At 51.5% G+C, this 15,233-nt stretch overlaps 1 protein-coding gene across 1 annotated transcript in view; it reads right to left on the bottom strand.

The window, feature by feature from the left end:
* The window catches only part of ACAN (aggrecan), a 67,839-nt gene extending 54,262 nt beyond the window's left edge, over nucleotides 1-13,577 (bottom strand). The window contains 1 exon segment of the mRNA XM_040257582.1: nucleotides 13,215-13,577. The gene's annotated coding sequence lies outside the window, so the exon portion shown is untranslated.
* Between the last annotated feature and the right edge of the window lie 1,656 nt (nucleotides 13,578-15,233).

Raw genomic sequence — 15,233 nt, forward strand, 5'->3', positions numbered from 1 at the left:
TAGGAGGGCCAGGATATACGAGAAATACATATCATTAAACACTAGATGCAGGTGTGATACCTCAAGATCCTCAGGCTCTGAGAGGAACAAGGGGACAGAGGTCAACCCTGGGGACAGCAAATTTGAACCCCTTGTCTCTGCCTTACTGGGGACCCAGAGCCGTTAGTGGAGTGGCTGCAGAGTTTCTCACTAAAGCATGCTCTCTCCCAGTGACTGTCACTGCACTGTACTGCTTCAAACTCAGGAGAGCTTGATGCCAATTTCCCTTGATGGAAAAATTCACCCGCAGCTGCACAACCAGTAGATGTATGAGGACAAGGAACCAGGGCTCTCTGCATCACGTGATGAGCAGACAGCATTCTCTCCCATCTAAGCTGTGGGCTCTCCTGAAGGTCAAGGAAAACTTTTCATTTCTCCTTCTGTATTCCCTACTGTGGCCAATAGAGAGCCTGGCATGTAGAAGATTCCAATTATGGAAAAACTATTTACTACTTAGAAACACATTCACCTTATATGACGGAGCACAAAAAAACAAGTTGCAAAATAATATGTAGAATGAGACTCCATTTCATTTTTATGTAAATCTATTCATAGAAACAAGACCACAAAAATATACAGAAATGTAACTCTGGTTATCTTCCGGTGGAGAGTTAGCAGTCAATTTTCTTTTCTCATTTTGAAAGTTTTTACTTCCTAAACTTTCTATGTGGTTCACTAATTTTTTAAAGGAAAAATGTTTCTAAAAAGAAAAGGAAATTTTATGTCCTTAAAAAAAACTTCATTCAAGACAATCACAGAGGAGAATAAACTCCGGTCCTGGAGGCCATTAGGAGAACTGGAGTTTGTGGGTCAAAGCCAACAGACTCTCCAGTGACCAAAGTGACAGCCAACTGGGGTTGGGGCGGGTGGAGAGGAATGTCTCAGTGGAGAAAGGCGGAGGGATAAAGTTCTCTCCGCATTAAAAGTCTTGGAAATTTGCTGGGAAACAGACTTTTCTTCTGTCCCAGTGTTCAATAGACTCTGGACCCACGGTCTTTCTAGCTCATGGCTCCCTCTCCTGGAGGTGGCCCTGAATCTGCCAAATAATCCCCATGAATCAAGGGCATGATGTGCAGGAATAAACAGGGCTTTACACATACACCCTGAAGGATGAGCCCCAGACTGAGGGACAAGCTCTGTGGCTTCTCTTTCTTATGCTAGATGTCAGGGCCTAGTCTGAGAAATTCATCTTCTCTCTAGGCAGAGTGCAGGAAACCATGAACTTTACAATCAGATAGTCATGAGTTCAAGTTCTGGAGTTCACGTTCTGGCCCTACCACTTAACACTGGGCCTCAGTTTCACTATCAGCTATCCATGGGATTCTCCAGGCAAGAATACTGGAGTGGGTTGCCATGACCTCTTCCAAGGGATCTTCCCTACCCAGGGATTGAACCAGTGTCTCTTACATCTCCTGCATTAGCGGGCAGATTCTTTACCACTACCACCACCTGGGAAGCCCCTCTATAAAACAGAGATAATTAAACCTACTTCATAGAGTTTCTGTTGACTCAGCATGAAGAGGTGTGTTTGTGTGTGTAGCTCGATTCAGGTCATGAGAGGGCATTTATACCCTATGGACTCCACTTGCCCAGCCTCTGGTTAGAATACAAGCACTGACCTATTGGAGTGCTATCACTTATTTAATCTGCCTTTCCTGATAGAACTTCCTTTACATCTTACAAATGCAAAAAGTGAAAGTGTTAGTGGCTCAGTCATGTCTGACTCTTTGCAACCCCATGGATTGTAGCCTGCTAGGCTCCTCTGTCCATGGAATTCTCCAGGCAAGAATACTGGAGTGAGTAACCATTCCCTTCTCCAGGGGATTGTCTGAAGCCAGGGATTGAACCCAGGTCTCCTGCATTGCAGGTGGATTCTTTATGGTCTAAGTCACCAGGAAAGACCTACAAATGAAGCATAGATCTCAAATATAACAAGAGTCAATAAAGAATGCTATGGGCTTAATTCTGTCTCTCCCCTTGCCCCAAAAGGTATGCTGAAGCTCTAACCCCCAGTACCTGTGAATGTGAGCTTACCTGGAAATAGAAGCTTTGCAGATGTAATTTAGTTAAGATAAGGTCATTACAATGGTTCAATAGGGCTTGCTGCAGTTTCCAGGTATGTCAGGAGGCCTGCACTAGCTTCAGGGTGGCTGGAAACATAAGGTACTTGCTGCATCTCTCTGGTCCCGTCCTGTTCTGAGTTTGTATGACTACTTAAGAGCATAAGTGGGCAGGAAAGCAGCTGATCAACTTCATCTTGGGCAAGAAGAGGCTGTTACACGATCATCCAACACATTGACTCAAAATTCAGGTTCTGAGACACCAGGAATGGGCCCGGGGAACATTCACAATGAACAGCAATTACTGCTTGAGTGTACTTGCTCTGCGCCACACATCTTGGTTTAGCTATGTTATCTTGCTTTATCCTTCCAACAACCTTATGAAAAGAGAGTCAGTGTACCCAATTTACAGATAAGGGAACTGATGCATGCAAGATTAGTCAACCCTGGCAAAGTCACACCTCTGGTTGAACAGGCCAAACTGGGCCCAGAGCCCTTCAACCTGCCAGCACTCCTGGAAAACAGTGGCCTGATGGATTCCTTGGTGAGTCCAGGTGTCAGATGTCATTAGGAAGGAAGCTGGAAATAAAATGTAAGTGACAATGCACTGGACCCTCCATCACAAAAGAGAGACAAGATGGACTTGGAGTTCAAGGAAGGCCCACAGTGGGTGAGGCCTGAGAGCACAGAGCTGGAGGGGAATACTCTTAAGTGTGGATGGTGAAGGGTGAGAAGAGCTGCCCACTGAGGTCTTCAGAATCATGAAGATGCTGAGCTGCAATGCCAGGGGAAACCTTGTCTTGTTCTCCATCCTCTCCCTTGGTGCCTGGCTGGCCATCTAACATGTCATGGGGAGTGCTGGGACCCTGCAGCTTGAAAGAGGTACTGGAAATGCAATAAAAGAGCTCATGACCCATCTGAGTGGCCACTGATAGAACCTGAGGCTCCAAAGGTGGCAGGACCTAAAACTGAATGTTTATTTCTAAAGGTAGCTGCTCCTCACGATGTTTGAGACAGCACGAATCATTAAGGAAAGCTTGGAAAGAGAGCAGCCATTCATCTCCTCAGCTGGGCCCCTTTGATGGCAGAACATCAGCTCTCTGGGGTGACTATTCAGGGTCCCTGGGTCCTGGCCGGGGTGGGGGGCGCCGCTGAAGTGGGCGGGGCAGGTGGGAACTGTCCTTAGACAGCTGCCCTGTTCAGCAGACAGAGCCCTGGGAGCCGGGAAATTGGGCCCTCAATCTAGCACTGACAGTCACACCTCCAGGCAGGACATATATTTTTCTAGGTTCTGGCTTTCACATCTACAAGAGAAAGATGCACCATACAATGGCTTTCAGAAGACATAAGATCAGAGTTGTTCTCATAGAATCTGATGCCGACTTCCACAATCATTGCCCCTCTCAGTTCACTTTTGTGGCCTCTGTGGGGTGTCAGAGACACACAATTCCTATGCTGACCCCCTGGAGGATAGTTTGAAAAGCACTGGATAGAAGTCACTCGGCAGACTTTTAATTAATTTTTTTGGCCATGCCATGTGGCATGCAGAATCCTAGTTCCCCGACCACGGATGGAACCTGGGGCCCATGGCGGTGAAAGTGCGGAGTCCTAACCACTGGACGACCAGGGAGGTCCCACTCAGCAGACTTTTACTGAGCACCTTCTGTGTGGCAAGTGCTTTCCATGTGTTGGGAGATAGAAGACAATTAACATAGACAGGGCTTTTGGTCTTGGAGGGGCTGGGAAGGGGGCAGACAAGCAGCGAGGAAAACAACCAACCAGAAACTTTCAGACAGTGATAAGCTGCAAGGAAAATATGACAAAGGACTGCTGGAGTGTGGGGTTGAGGGTGTCATATTCTTTATACTGGGTGGCCAAGAAGGCTTCATGGAGGAGGTGACATTTGGACCCGAATGACCAGAAAGAGCCAGCCACGCAGAGCCCTGTGGGAAGGGCATCCAGTCAGAGGAGCCCAGGAGGGCAAAGGCCCTGAGATGGGAATGAAGTGGGAGGCCAGTGGCTGAAGAGGCCAGTGGGAGGCCAGTGGTGGGTGAGGGGAGAGTGTATCATGGAGACCAGCTCCTGAGGGCCTTGGGCTTTATTCTAAGTGTGAAAGGACCACACCGCTAAGGTCTTCTAAGAGTCTCGGCAATCCCCAGAAGGCGGAGCCTCTTCTAAGAGTCTCGGCAATCCCCAGAGGGCGGAGCCTCCTCTGCCCTCCTGACTGCCTGGTGCCTGCATCTAAAGGTAGGTTCCTACACTGACACAGGGTTCTTTCAGTGACTAAGGAGTAGTCCAGACTAGTGTCCAGTGTCCAGCCACTGCAGTTGCCCGAGCCTTACCTGGTGTTTATCAGAGTCTTGCTGACCCCTGTGGGTGAAGCCCGGGGCAGGGAACCCTGAGGCCCTGAGAGAGCAGAGGGAGCTCCTGAGAGCAATGGAGGGTGAGGAGCCTCCTTAACCAACAAGGTCACTCCAGTCCCCCGACGGGGTGACACGGGCAGTAAGGACTCGGGTTCTCTCACACCACGGGGACCTTCTCTCTTAAAATGTCAACAAGTTATAGCAGCAGCCATGGCAGGTGGGGCTGAGGCGGCACCTGAAATCCAGAATGAGGCTGTGCCAGGGGAATTAAAGGCTGAGGCAAAGGGGTGAAGAAGCTCCCTGACTGGGCTGTGTGGACCTGGGGGCGGGGTGACACCCACGGATGGAGTGGTGAGGAAGGGGGACAGAGACAGGCAGGAGACAGGGCACCTGTCTACTAAGCTCTGGGGCTGCCATTCCCCCCTGGGGCGGGGGCAGGGGTGTGCTGTTGACAGAGACTTCCAGGAGACTGGCGCCCCCTGGAGTCAGACGGCTGGTAGAGCACACTGGGTCAGGCCTGCAGCCCAAGGGTGTGGGGGTGTGTGTGCTGGAAGGAGATCAGCCTGGTCTGGAGACAGAACCCTGTTCAGAGGCACAAGCCAGAGGAGGAGCCAGGGCCCCACCCTCCAGTAAACCACACTGAATGCTCTACCTCTCTCCTTTTTTTTTTTTTTTTAATCTAGGGAAAAAAAAAAGAAGGAAAACGAACTCCCAGCAAGACCAGTGTTTAAACGGAAGGTGCCAGGTAGGAGGTGGAAAAGGAGAGGTTGGGTCCAGATGATAAAGAATCCACTTGCCATGCGGGAGACCTGGGTTCAATCCCTGGGTCGGGAAGATTCCCTGGAGGAGGGCATGGCAACCCTCTCCAGTGTTCCTTGCCTGGAGAATTCCCATGGACAGAGGAGACTGGCGGGCTACAGTCCACGGGGTTGCAAATTGTTGGACATGACTGAGTGATTGAGCACAGCAGTGACTGTGTTTGAGGTTTAGGGCTTTAAGCTCTCCTTGGTGGGGTCTCCCTTGTCCTGGGTTGGCCCCTGGGGCCCTGGTGCTGCAGCTTCATTCCTGCTGCAGCATCAGATCTGGCTGACTGCTTAGATCAGCATTTCCAGACCGAGAACCTCACTCTGCTCTAGGGAAGAAGAGTGCTCTGGTCACATTCGATGTGAGGAACTTGATGGTGATTTCCAATGCTCATTAGCACGCTGAGACATCCTACAAGAAAGGGGTACTTTTTATTCTGTTTAACCCTTGGGGATGAGCTTTTTTTTTCATGCAATGCCTATTGACATCTCGGGAAGGAATGTTCCACTTTGGTGAACGCTGGGCTAACTTCTGCCTCTAGGGCAGAATGTACTTTTATATTCAGGTACATTAAGTGTACTTTAATCCTGGGTCAAGGACAACTGTATGATGAAAGAATGGTGAGGGGATATGTCAAAGTTGCTCAGTTGTGTCTGACTCTTTGTGACCCCATGGACTATACAGTCCATGGAATTCTCCAGGCCAGAATACTGGAGTGGGTAGCCTTTCCCACAGGAGAGGGGAGGCAGGCCTCTACTTTCTCATTCCCCTAAAGAACAAAGGTAGGGGCACAGGCTGTAGTTCTATCTGCAAAAAAGGGAGGACAAGTCATACCAAAAGGTAGGGCTAGAGGGAGGGGCTTAGAATCAAATGCAACAAGAGAAACAGTTTTGGGCTTTAAATGAGGGGTTCGGACTAATGGGACTGCATTAGAATCACCTGGGGAGATTTTGAAAAACACAGATGCCTAACCTGCTTCCCCCCAACAATCTCTGGGGAACTCCTGTTTCTCAAAAACTCCTCCAATGTTTCTGATTCGAGGGACAGAGATTACTTCTGGTGACAGCATCTAGGCCCCCTTTCCAGTGTCTTATAAAACGGACAAACATCTGCTGCTTCCCTGAGTCATCTTAGAATCCAGATGTTCCCCTGAGCCATTCAGATAAGTAGGTCAAAAAGAGGTGTTTGGGGAGGAAGGGAGCACCCCTGACGGGGGAGGGGAGTAGTGGTGAGAAGATCAGGCCAAGATCCAGAGTTTGTTGGGGAAAATGTGGCCTCCACTCCCCCTGGCTTCGGACTTTTCTCTTCTAATATGTTTTCTTCCCCAAAACAACCCTGAGACCAGCAAGGACCCTGGAGGGACAGAGCCAGAAGGTGGCCCAATGGTGGGCGATGGGTGGTCCCAGGATACAGTGTGTCCACAGGTAGATGTGATGGCCCAATGTTTCTGTGTCCTAGCACCTCCTGTTACTGGTTTGAATGTGACATGTGACATGGAGGGAGGAGCCTCAGCACCCTGGTTAAAACCATGGCTCTGCTAAGAGCAGCCTGCACCCCCTCCAAGTCCAGTACGCTCCCCTCTTTGGGACTCAGTCTCCTCCCCTGTATGATGAAGGAGGCAGGGGATTTTTTTTTCTGGCCATACCTTGCAGCATGTGGGATCTTAGTTCCCTGACCAGTGACTGAACCCATGTCCTCTGCTTTGGGAGTGCAGAGTCTTCACCACTGGACCACCAGGGAAGTCCCAGGCAGGTGATTTAAATTCTCCCTAAGTCCCCCTGTGCTCTGAGGCTTCATGATTCTGAGAAGGCTCAGAGAAGTGTGTTCCTGCTCAGTCCCTCAATCATGTCTGACTCTGCAACCCCATGGACTATAGCTCGTCAGGCTCTGTCCATGGAATTTTCCAGGCAAGAGTACTGGAGTGCGTTGCCATTTGCATCTCCAGGAGATCTTCCCGCCTCAGGGACAGAACCCGCATCTTCTGCATTGGAAGGCAGATTCTTTACCAGTGAGTCACTTGGACTTCTCAAATCCACCCATTTGGTTAGTGGCTTTTAGTTAGGCCTTAATTTATTTCAACTCCATGTGAGTGACAAATGGTCCCATTTTCAAGAAAGGAAAATGGAGGTATTCAATAACATGCCTGCACTGAGATAAGTCTCTGGGTGCCTGATCCTGATTTGATCCTCTTTTCAGTTCTGAGGTCCCATTCCTACCTCCCTCTCCCCATGGGGATCCAGCTCTTGGGGATGTCCCAGCTCAATGGTTGTATCTGCAGTTCCCTCTAGAGGGAGCTGTTGCCTGGTGCAGTAACCTGACTGTAGCAGGCAGTGGGAACCATAGGTCCTGGTTTCTCGCCTTCTTGGGATAGATCAGCAAAGTGGAAGATGCCGATCTGGGTATTGCTGGCACTTTCCTTGTCAAGAATTGAAAGGAGTTTATAGAGCAACGGTCCACTGGTTTATTCATTTATACATTCAGCCTGTCTGTGTGTGTCCAGTCCTGGCTCAGGTACAATGTACACCAGATACAAAACCAGCTTGGGCTTCACAGGCACCCCCACAAGGCAGCTTCCTAGACAGTAACTTCTCACTAATCTGGACCTGTGAGGGCAGGCCTTAGTATCTCTATTTTACAGATAAGGAAATTGAGGCTCAGAGAGGTGAAGCAATTTCCTCACATCACACAGCACAGTTCATGTGACTCCAAGTCCAGGGCGCCTCACAGTGGAGAATGCACACACTCGGCTTCTCGCTGAAGCAAAGCCTTCCCTATCTTCTCACCCCTTGCTGAGAGCTATATGTATGAGGAGGAGGAGCTGACCCCCCCACCCTTACAAGCATAAGGCATCACTATGGCAACCGTGCTCCAAACAGCAACCTTCTTGGACCTCATAATCACATGTCTACACTGGCTGATGCGGTAACTTTCCAGAGTGGGACCTTGAAAAACCTCAGATAGTAATGACAGCTGCTATTTCATTGTATTGTGTGTCAGCTCCTTTATTTGCTTTATCTTGAATTCTCTCAAACTATCCCACATGTCCCCCATTTCATAGGCACAGAAACTGAGGCTCAGAGCAGATGACTTGCCCAAGTGCTTGTAGCTAGGATTTCAACTTGGATCTGGGCCACCAAAGTCCAAGTTATCTCTACTTTACCTCTGTGGCCCTGGCTCTTTTTTTCATTTGTTGTTTGCTCTTACTCACCTGCCACACTCTCTCTTCTTGCCCTCCTACCCCTGGCTTACTTTTCTGCTGTTAGACACAGTCGGACATGGCCTGACCCAATGACTAAATGATGATGTGGAGCAGGGTTTCTTAATCTCGGCACTATTGACATTTGGGGCTGGGTAATTCTCTCTTGTTGAGGCGAAGGCACTGTCCTGGGCATCACACATATTCAGCGGCATCCTTGGTCTCTACCCACTAAAGGTCAGCAGGCAGTATCACTCCTCTCTCACAGCGAAAACATTAAGTATCTACAGACATGATCAAATATTCCCTGGGGTGCACAAGAGCTCTCCAGTTTAGAACCACTGTCTTATAGAAATGAGGAGTAGGGTCAAGTTGTTTATAACCCGCCTTCCCCATTAGACCACGGGCAGCTGGAGGGCAGGAAGAGCGAACTGTTTGATGTACTGCTGTGTTATCCATGCCTACTGCAGTGCCTGGCATGTGGCAAGTGCTGCTGAAAGGATGAATGAATGAATGAGGTTTCCATGAACATGGTATGTTTCAGGATGAGGGCCTGAAGGGCGATGTTCCCATCCAGATCCTCATCGACCTGCACTGCCTGGTGCACAGTACCTTTTCCTTTTTAGGCCTCAGTCCCCCTCTGCCATCTCTTAAATGAGGGTCCTCCCTGGCCCTGAAGCCCTGGACATCAGTGGTCTGCGAACTGCCACGTTCCATCTCTGAGGTCCAGAGTCCAGGGGCTGAGAAGAGTCTCAGCCCTGGACAGAAGAGAGGCTGTCTCCCCACAGGCTGGACACTGAGATCTGCCCAGTCTTGAGCTTCTCCTTCTTTATCCACGCTCCTCAAGTCAAATCAATTACAGAGAGACAGTCAAGTGCTCCCCCCTCACCGTCCCCCCCAAGACCCTATGCAGTAGAGGTGGCTCCTTTTCAGAGCGTGTGTCTTAAAAGGAAAAACATGTAACCTCAAAGGTAACCAAATATCCCGATCGTGGTGCCCAGCACCACACACCCCAAATCCACCTATTCATGAGTTTAACAAAAAGCTTCTTTAGGGTACACTGTAAGGCCATTGAGAGGGAGAAAAGTCGCCTCTTACACACCCAGGCCAGCCCGCAGGGCCGCCCTCCCAGCACACACATACACACACTCACACACACACATACTCGGGCCGCTTACAAGAAGGCTCTGAGTTTTTAAAAGTAAACCCTACCGTTTCCGCTGTTGCCCTGGATTCAACTTTTGAAAAAAGGAACCGTTTTACCGCTTTCCCTACAAATTCCCCCTTTTTCTGGTCCTCCCTTTGCCTCAATCCCGTGCCCTCCCCCGAACCCTACTTTTGCCCCGCCCCCAGCAGCAGATCTTTTGCAGCCCCCACCCCAGCTCCCCAGGGCAGATGCCACACAGACAGCCTGGCCTTTGCCCCCTGGAACAAGGCTTTCTTAAGGGGGGCAGTAAAGCTCCCATCAAATATGATGGGAGCATGGCCAAGAGGTGGCCTGGTGACACCAGGAGAGGACAGCTCCTGTTTCAAGATGTGTTCCCATCTATAGACCACCCCCCTTCCCTTTCAAAAGGCAGCCAGTTAGCCCTGTCCCCTTGCCTGCTCCACTTGTAAGCAGGCCTGTCCTCTTCCTTGAACTTGCCCTTCACTCCCACCTCCAACTTCCATCTTCCAAGATACTTAAGGGTCTTGTTCCTACAAGGGCAGCAAGGATGCCCCAGTGCCTGCCAGCTGGGGCCATAAGGCAAGAGTTTCTCAGAGACGAAACATCATCGGGACCAGAGGCTTTCCAATTCTTTCGATCGCAACCCGCAGTGAGAAATACATTATGCAAATACCAAATTTGTGTATATTAATGCATATACATGTAGATTGTCAACACAAATATGCTTCTGTAGAACTGCAAAGTATGTATCAGAAAGCAAAGTTTCTAGAAGCAATACTTACCTTTGCAACATGGGAGACACTATTCCTACTTCATTAAACTGCCACTAAATTGGTTTCAAAACTGGCAGTTGGACAATTCCTGTGCTAAATGTTCTTGTGGGAACAGACAGAAAATGACACTCCTAACGGGCCCATGGGCTTCCCTTGGCTCAGCTGAGGTCTTCCTAGCATCTAACAAGAGGGGCCTTGAGAGGGACCAGGTTCTAGTAAAGATCGTTAAAAAAAAGTCCACATCAAAAGTTGGACACATGGTCTTTCACTGAGACAGATTTGGGACCCTGGGGTGGAGGGAGTGGCTAGAAACCACTAGAGGAGAGGAATTCAGGTTTGTGGTGCCTGCTGAGAGCTGAACAAGGCATTATATTATGTCTTTTAATCCTCACAAAAATCCCCAGTTGGAGGTTTTCCTCCCCTTTTTAGAGAAAAGAAAACTGAGTCTCAGGGAGGCTAAGTAAGATAAAGTCATGTGGCCAGTAGTTGGCTGAGCTGGGATTCGAACCCGGGTCTGCCTTGGCTGGCAGGCTTCTTAGCCACATGGCTCTTCTCTACCAGCTCAGGAGGTGAGCTCTCTCTTAGATTCCAACTCTGACTGGGGAGTCTGACAGGCCATTCTGGGTCTGTGAGGATGGAGAAACGCCCCATCTCAGCAGGTGGGGGTGCAGGCTGCCTGGGATGGGACTATGCGTGTGAGAGGATGACACAGGAAAATGTGTGCATGGGTGTGAGGAAGGGCTCAGACAGTGCAGTTTCTCACCCCTCAAACACACAGACTCCCCACCCAAAGAAGTAATAATATGTTTTCTCCTTCTGAATTCTTTGCTGTTGAACAGAGGGTTTTCAGATAATAAAGGGAGAACCCCAATTTAAGTATGAAATTCACTGAAAATTTCTAGTGAAAGAAAACCTTCTACTTAATATTAAAATCAGTAATAATAATAATATCAAACAGCTTTGAGTGCTTGTCCGGTGGCAGGCACTGTGCTGAGAGCTTTGCTTGAGTCATTTCAAACCTTCCGTTTACAGAGGACCTGCTCTGGGCCAGCACTGAGCACAGAGCCCGGTACCTAGGTGGCGCTTGCAGATATCAGAGAATGAATGAATGTACCCGGTGTAGAGCTAGAAACTTCACAGAAGTACAACTAATTTAAACACAACTCTATGTCACCTGAGGAATTCCAATATTTCTCTGAGAGATATTTTCTTCCTTTTGAATATTCCTTCATCCAAAACTTTTTAAACTGGAGAGATCTTTTGTTCTGTACTTTTATCTTCCAGGTTAGAATCATCATTTCCCCCCACCCTACGTTCTCACCCCTAATAAGCCTTTGGCTTTTCTCCCTTATTGCCTTTCCATTCCTGGGTAGTCTCTTCCTGGCCCAGTGATTGACAGGTCAACACTCATATCAAACTGAGCCTTGTAAGCCCCTTTGCCCAGGAGCTCAGGCAACCTGACTGTCCTGTTTCCTTGGCAACCCTTAAGGCAAGGAAGAAAGAGAAGGATTTCATCCCAGATGTCTGGACCCTTCAGTCAGGACTAGAGATCGACTGTGGCCTCAGAAAACCTACATTCTAGTCCTACTCATGCCCCTTAATCATTTCTGGAATCACTTTCCCTCAGAGATGAGGGTGTTTCCAAGGCTCAGGGTTCCCCCAGACTGTCAGACACCCACCCACTGCAGTATCCAAGACCTGAAACGTCACACTAACCCAATTCAGCTTTGCATATTCCTCTCTTCCTTCCTGGCAGACAGCCACTCCCACAGTATTTACGCATCAATCAAAATGCACAGCCCTGGGCTCCTTAGTGGTGAAACCCTCGAAGAACCCCATCAGAACCCCACTTATGACTGCAAGGAGGAGAATGATGAAAAAGTTTGGGTTGGATGCTGTCCCCTTATAAGAAATGACTCCCACTCCTACAGTCTGCTCTAGCCCAGGACATGGGTTCCACTGACATTGACAACTGCCTACCCAACCCCAGGGGTAATGGGGGTCACCCCATTCTGCTGCACCATCACTGGCTTCTCCTGTAGGGGAACCTAGAGATGGAAGCGCTACCTGTGGCCCTGGGTCCTCATCTCTCCTCTTCTTCCTTGAGGAATGCTCCTCCTGGGTGGCATGTTCAGAGCACTGTTCTTGGCTCTCTTGCGGGCACCCTGTCCCAGGGTCTGCCAATTCCTCCCGGCTTTTTCCCCACCTCCAGGTGCCCAATGGCCAAGGAAGTGGGACCAAATGGGGGAGTTCTCAGCCTCTGCTTAGGCACCTGCTGGGTACCTGGCACACTGCCTTGTCATTTCATTCGGTGTCCAATCACTCTGCTGTCAGGAAGCCTCCTCTTTCGCCTCTGACAGAGGACAGGCCAAGGGTCGGGAAGATGAAGCATCTCCCCACCCCCGTCAACTCAAAAGTAGCCCAGCGGGATTGGGACCCACAGTTCTCTGACTCTGAAGCAGCTACTCTGTCCACTACGGCTCCTCCCAGACCCTGGGGCTTGAAAACAGACGGGAGTTTGGAGCAAAGTCTCCTTTGCTCTCTCTTCCTTCATTCTGGGGACCGGGAGACAAGAGCCCCTCCTCACGTGTTCCCTAGCCCCATCCACGCTGAGTCTGCAACAGCCAGAAAGTTTGCTCAAGTCCATTGCGGACGCAGCGGGTGTATGTCGGAGGTCCGTAGCACACGCCTCCCAGGAGAGGGGGAGACCGAGGCAGCGCAGCCTCCGGCACAGAGGGGGAGCCACAGCACCTCCCCCGGCTCGCCAGGCGCGCTGGGAGAGCCTCCCTCTGGAGGGCAGGAGACGGTTACCTTCAAGAGTTGGACTTCCTTCTCCAAGAACTTCAGTCCCATACACTTGGCGAGACAGCGGGGGCTCCTGGGGCCGGGAGGCCCGGGTCTGGCCACGCCGCGGGGGAGACGCTCTGGGCGGGCGCTGCGCACCCCTCCTCCTGCCGGCGTCCTGTCCGCAGGTCCCCTCGGGCGGTGGCCGCAGCGGCGGCGTCTGGGTAGCGGAGTCCGGGTCGGCCAGGGGAAGGGATGCTGAAAGGCGCCCGGAGCCCCCTGACACCCGTGTCAGATGCCGGCCGGCGAGGGTGCTGAGAGAGAGACCTTGAGCAGCGCCGCGCGCGTCCTCAGCTCTGCGAGCCCACTCTGGAGCGGCGGGAAGGTAGGTGGGCGGGCACGGCGCGCGGTGACACATACATAGGGGCGGGCGGGGGAGGGGAGGACCCGGGAGGGGGCGGGGGGGGGCGAGCGCGAAGGGAAACCCCACCCCCGGGGGACCCGAGGGGCGGCCGACAGGGGGAGGGGAAGGCAGAGGCTGCTGGAGCGCGCTGGACCCCGGCTCCGGTCCGGCGCGCAGCGGGGGAAGCCGCCCGGCGCGCAGGGCGCGAGAGGAGCGCTTCCCACGGCAGCGCGGCCCCGGCAATACCGGGGCCCGCGGGAGGACGGCGGCGCGGGAAGAGCTGTAGGGCCCCACGTCTGCAATGCGGTCGGGCCGCTCCGCAGTCGGAGGGGGCCCCGGAGGGCCGCACCGGCACTGGCAGCCCCCGGCGGGCCGGGCTCCGCGGCCGCCGCGGCCGGACCGGGCTCCGCGGCCGCGGCGGCCGGACCGGGCTCTCCGGCGCGCGCGCGGGGTCTGCGGCTGATGCTCCGCGAGATGCGATAGCGAGGGGCGCGGCCCCCTGCTTCCCGGCCGCGCTCCGGAAGGACCCTCCTGCGGAGCTGGGTGAAAGTTCTTGGGGATGGGGTGCTCCGAGAAGGCAGGGGAGTGCGGAGGAGGCAAAGGAGGTTAGGGGACTGCGGGGAGGCGTGCTGGGGGCTGGAAGCCTCAGCATCAAAGGCTGAGGGTCTTCACAATCCAGGAGAGACAGACGAGGATGTATTTCAAACGGAGCAGGAATTCTCCAATAGCTGCAGACACCACCCTCCTTAATTTTGATTCCAGGCAAAAGAATAAAAGAACTAACAGCATTTGAAGACCTTCTGTGAGCTGGCTGCTTAATACACATTAATATCTCATTTAATTTTCCCAAAGAGCCCAAGGAGATACATATTACAACTACTTTACCTCCCGCAAAAAAAAAAAAAAAAAAGTGAAAACTGAGGCTCAGAGGGTGATGGAATTACCTCTCAAGGCCGGGTCTAAATTCATACCCAAAGTCACACTCTCTTTGCTGCTATGCGAGCTGGCGGTTCAGCCTCAGCACTTTTGGGGGACGCAGGCTGGCTGGTGGCCTTCAGCATCGTTAGGGAGGAAACTGCTGGTGACTGACATAAGATTTAGCGGCCTTGGTCAGTGTGGTAGAAGCCGCTAGACCCATCACTGGGTAGGGACTGAATGGAGAAGCACAAGGGGTGGGATCTTTGTGGGCTGCCCCATTACCGAGATAATAGACCCAGTTTTTCCTCCATTAAAGCGGGCCAGACTGCCTCAATTTCCCCAGTGTGACTACTCTAGAATTGTGTGGATATTTCCCCCTGATGGAGGGGTAGGACTGGCCCTGGCCCAGCACATTCTCTGGAGCTGCCCCCACCGCCCCCCCCCAACCCTTCCCTGCCCTGGGCCTGAGGAGGGTGTGGTGCCCAGTCCACCTGCTGGTCCTGGGAGCTGGGGCTATAAGGTGTTCCCTTGGTTGCCGGCTCTGACTTCACCCCTGTTCTACCTGAGTCTTTGGTTTTTCTGAATCAGGTATCTAAGTTGCAGAACACTTTGGGCACAGCTGACAAGATGGTGATCAGAACCCCTCACAGGAAAACAGTGTCTTTGCGATGAAATCTTACTAGTTACTGACCTCAGTGTCCAGACCAGAGGAAATGACTCTTCTA

The sequence above is a fragment of the Oryx dammah genome, unplaced genomic scaffold (genome assembly GCF_014754425.2).
Source record: "Oryx dammah isolate SB20612 unplaced genomic scaffold, SCBI_Odam_1.1 HiC_scaffold_16, whole genome shotgun sequence".
Classification (NCBI taxonomy): domain Eukaryota; kingdom Metazoa; phylum Chordata; class Mammalia; order Artiodactyla; family Bovidae; genus Oryx; species Oryx dammah.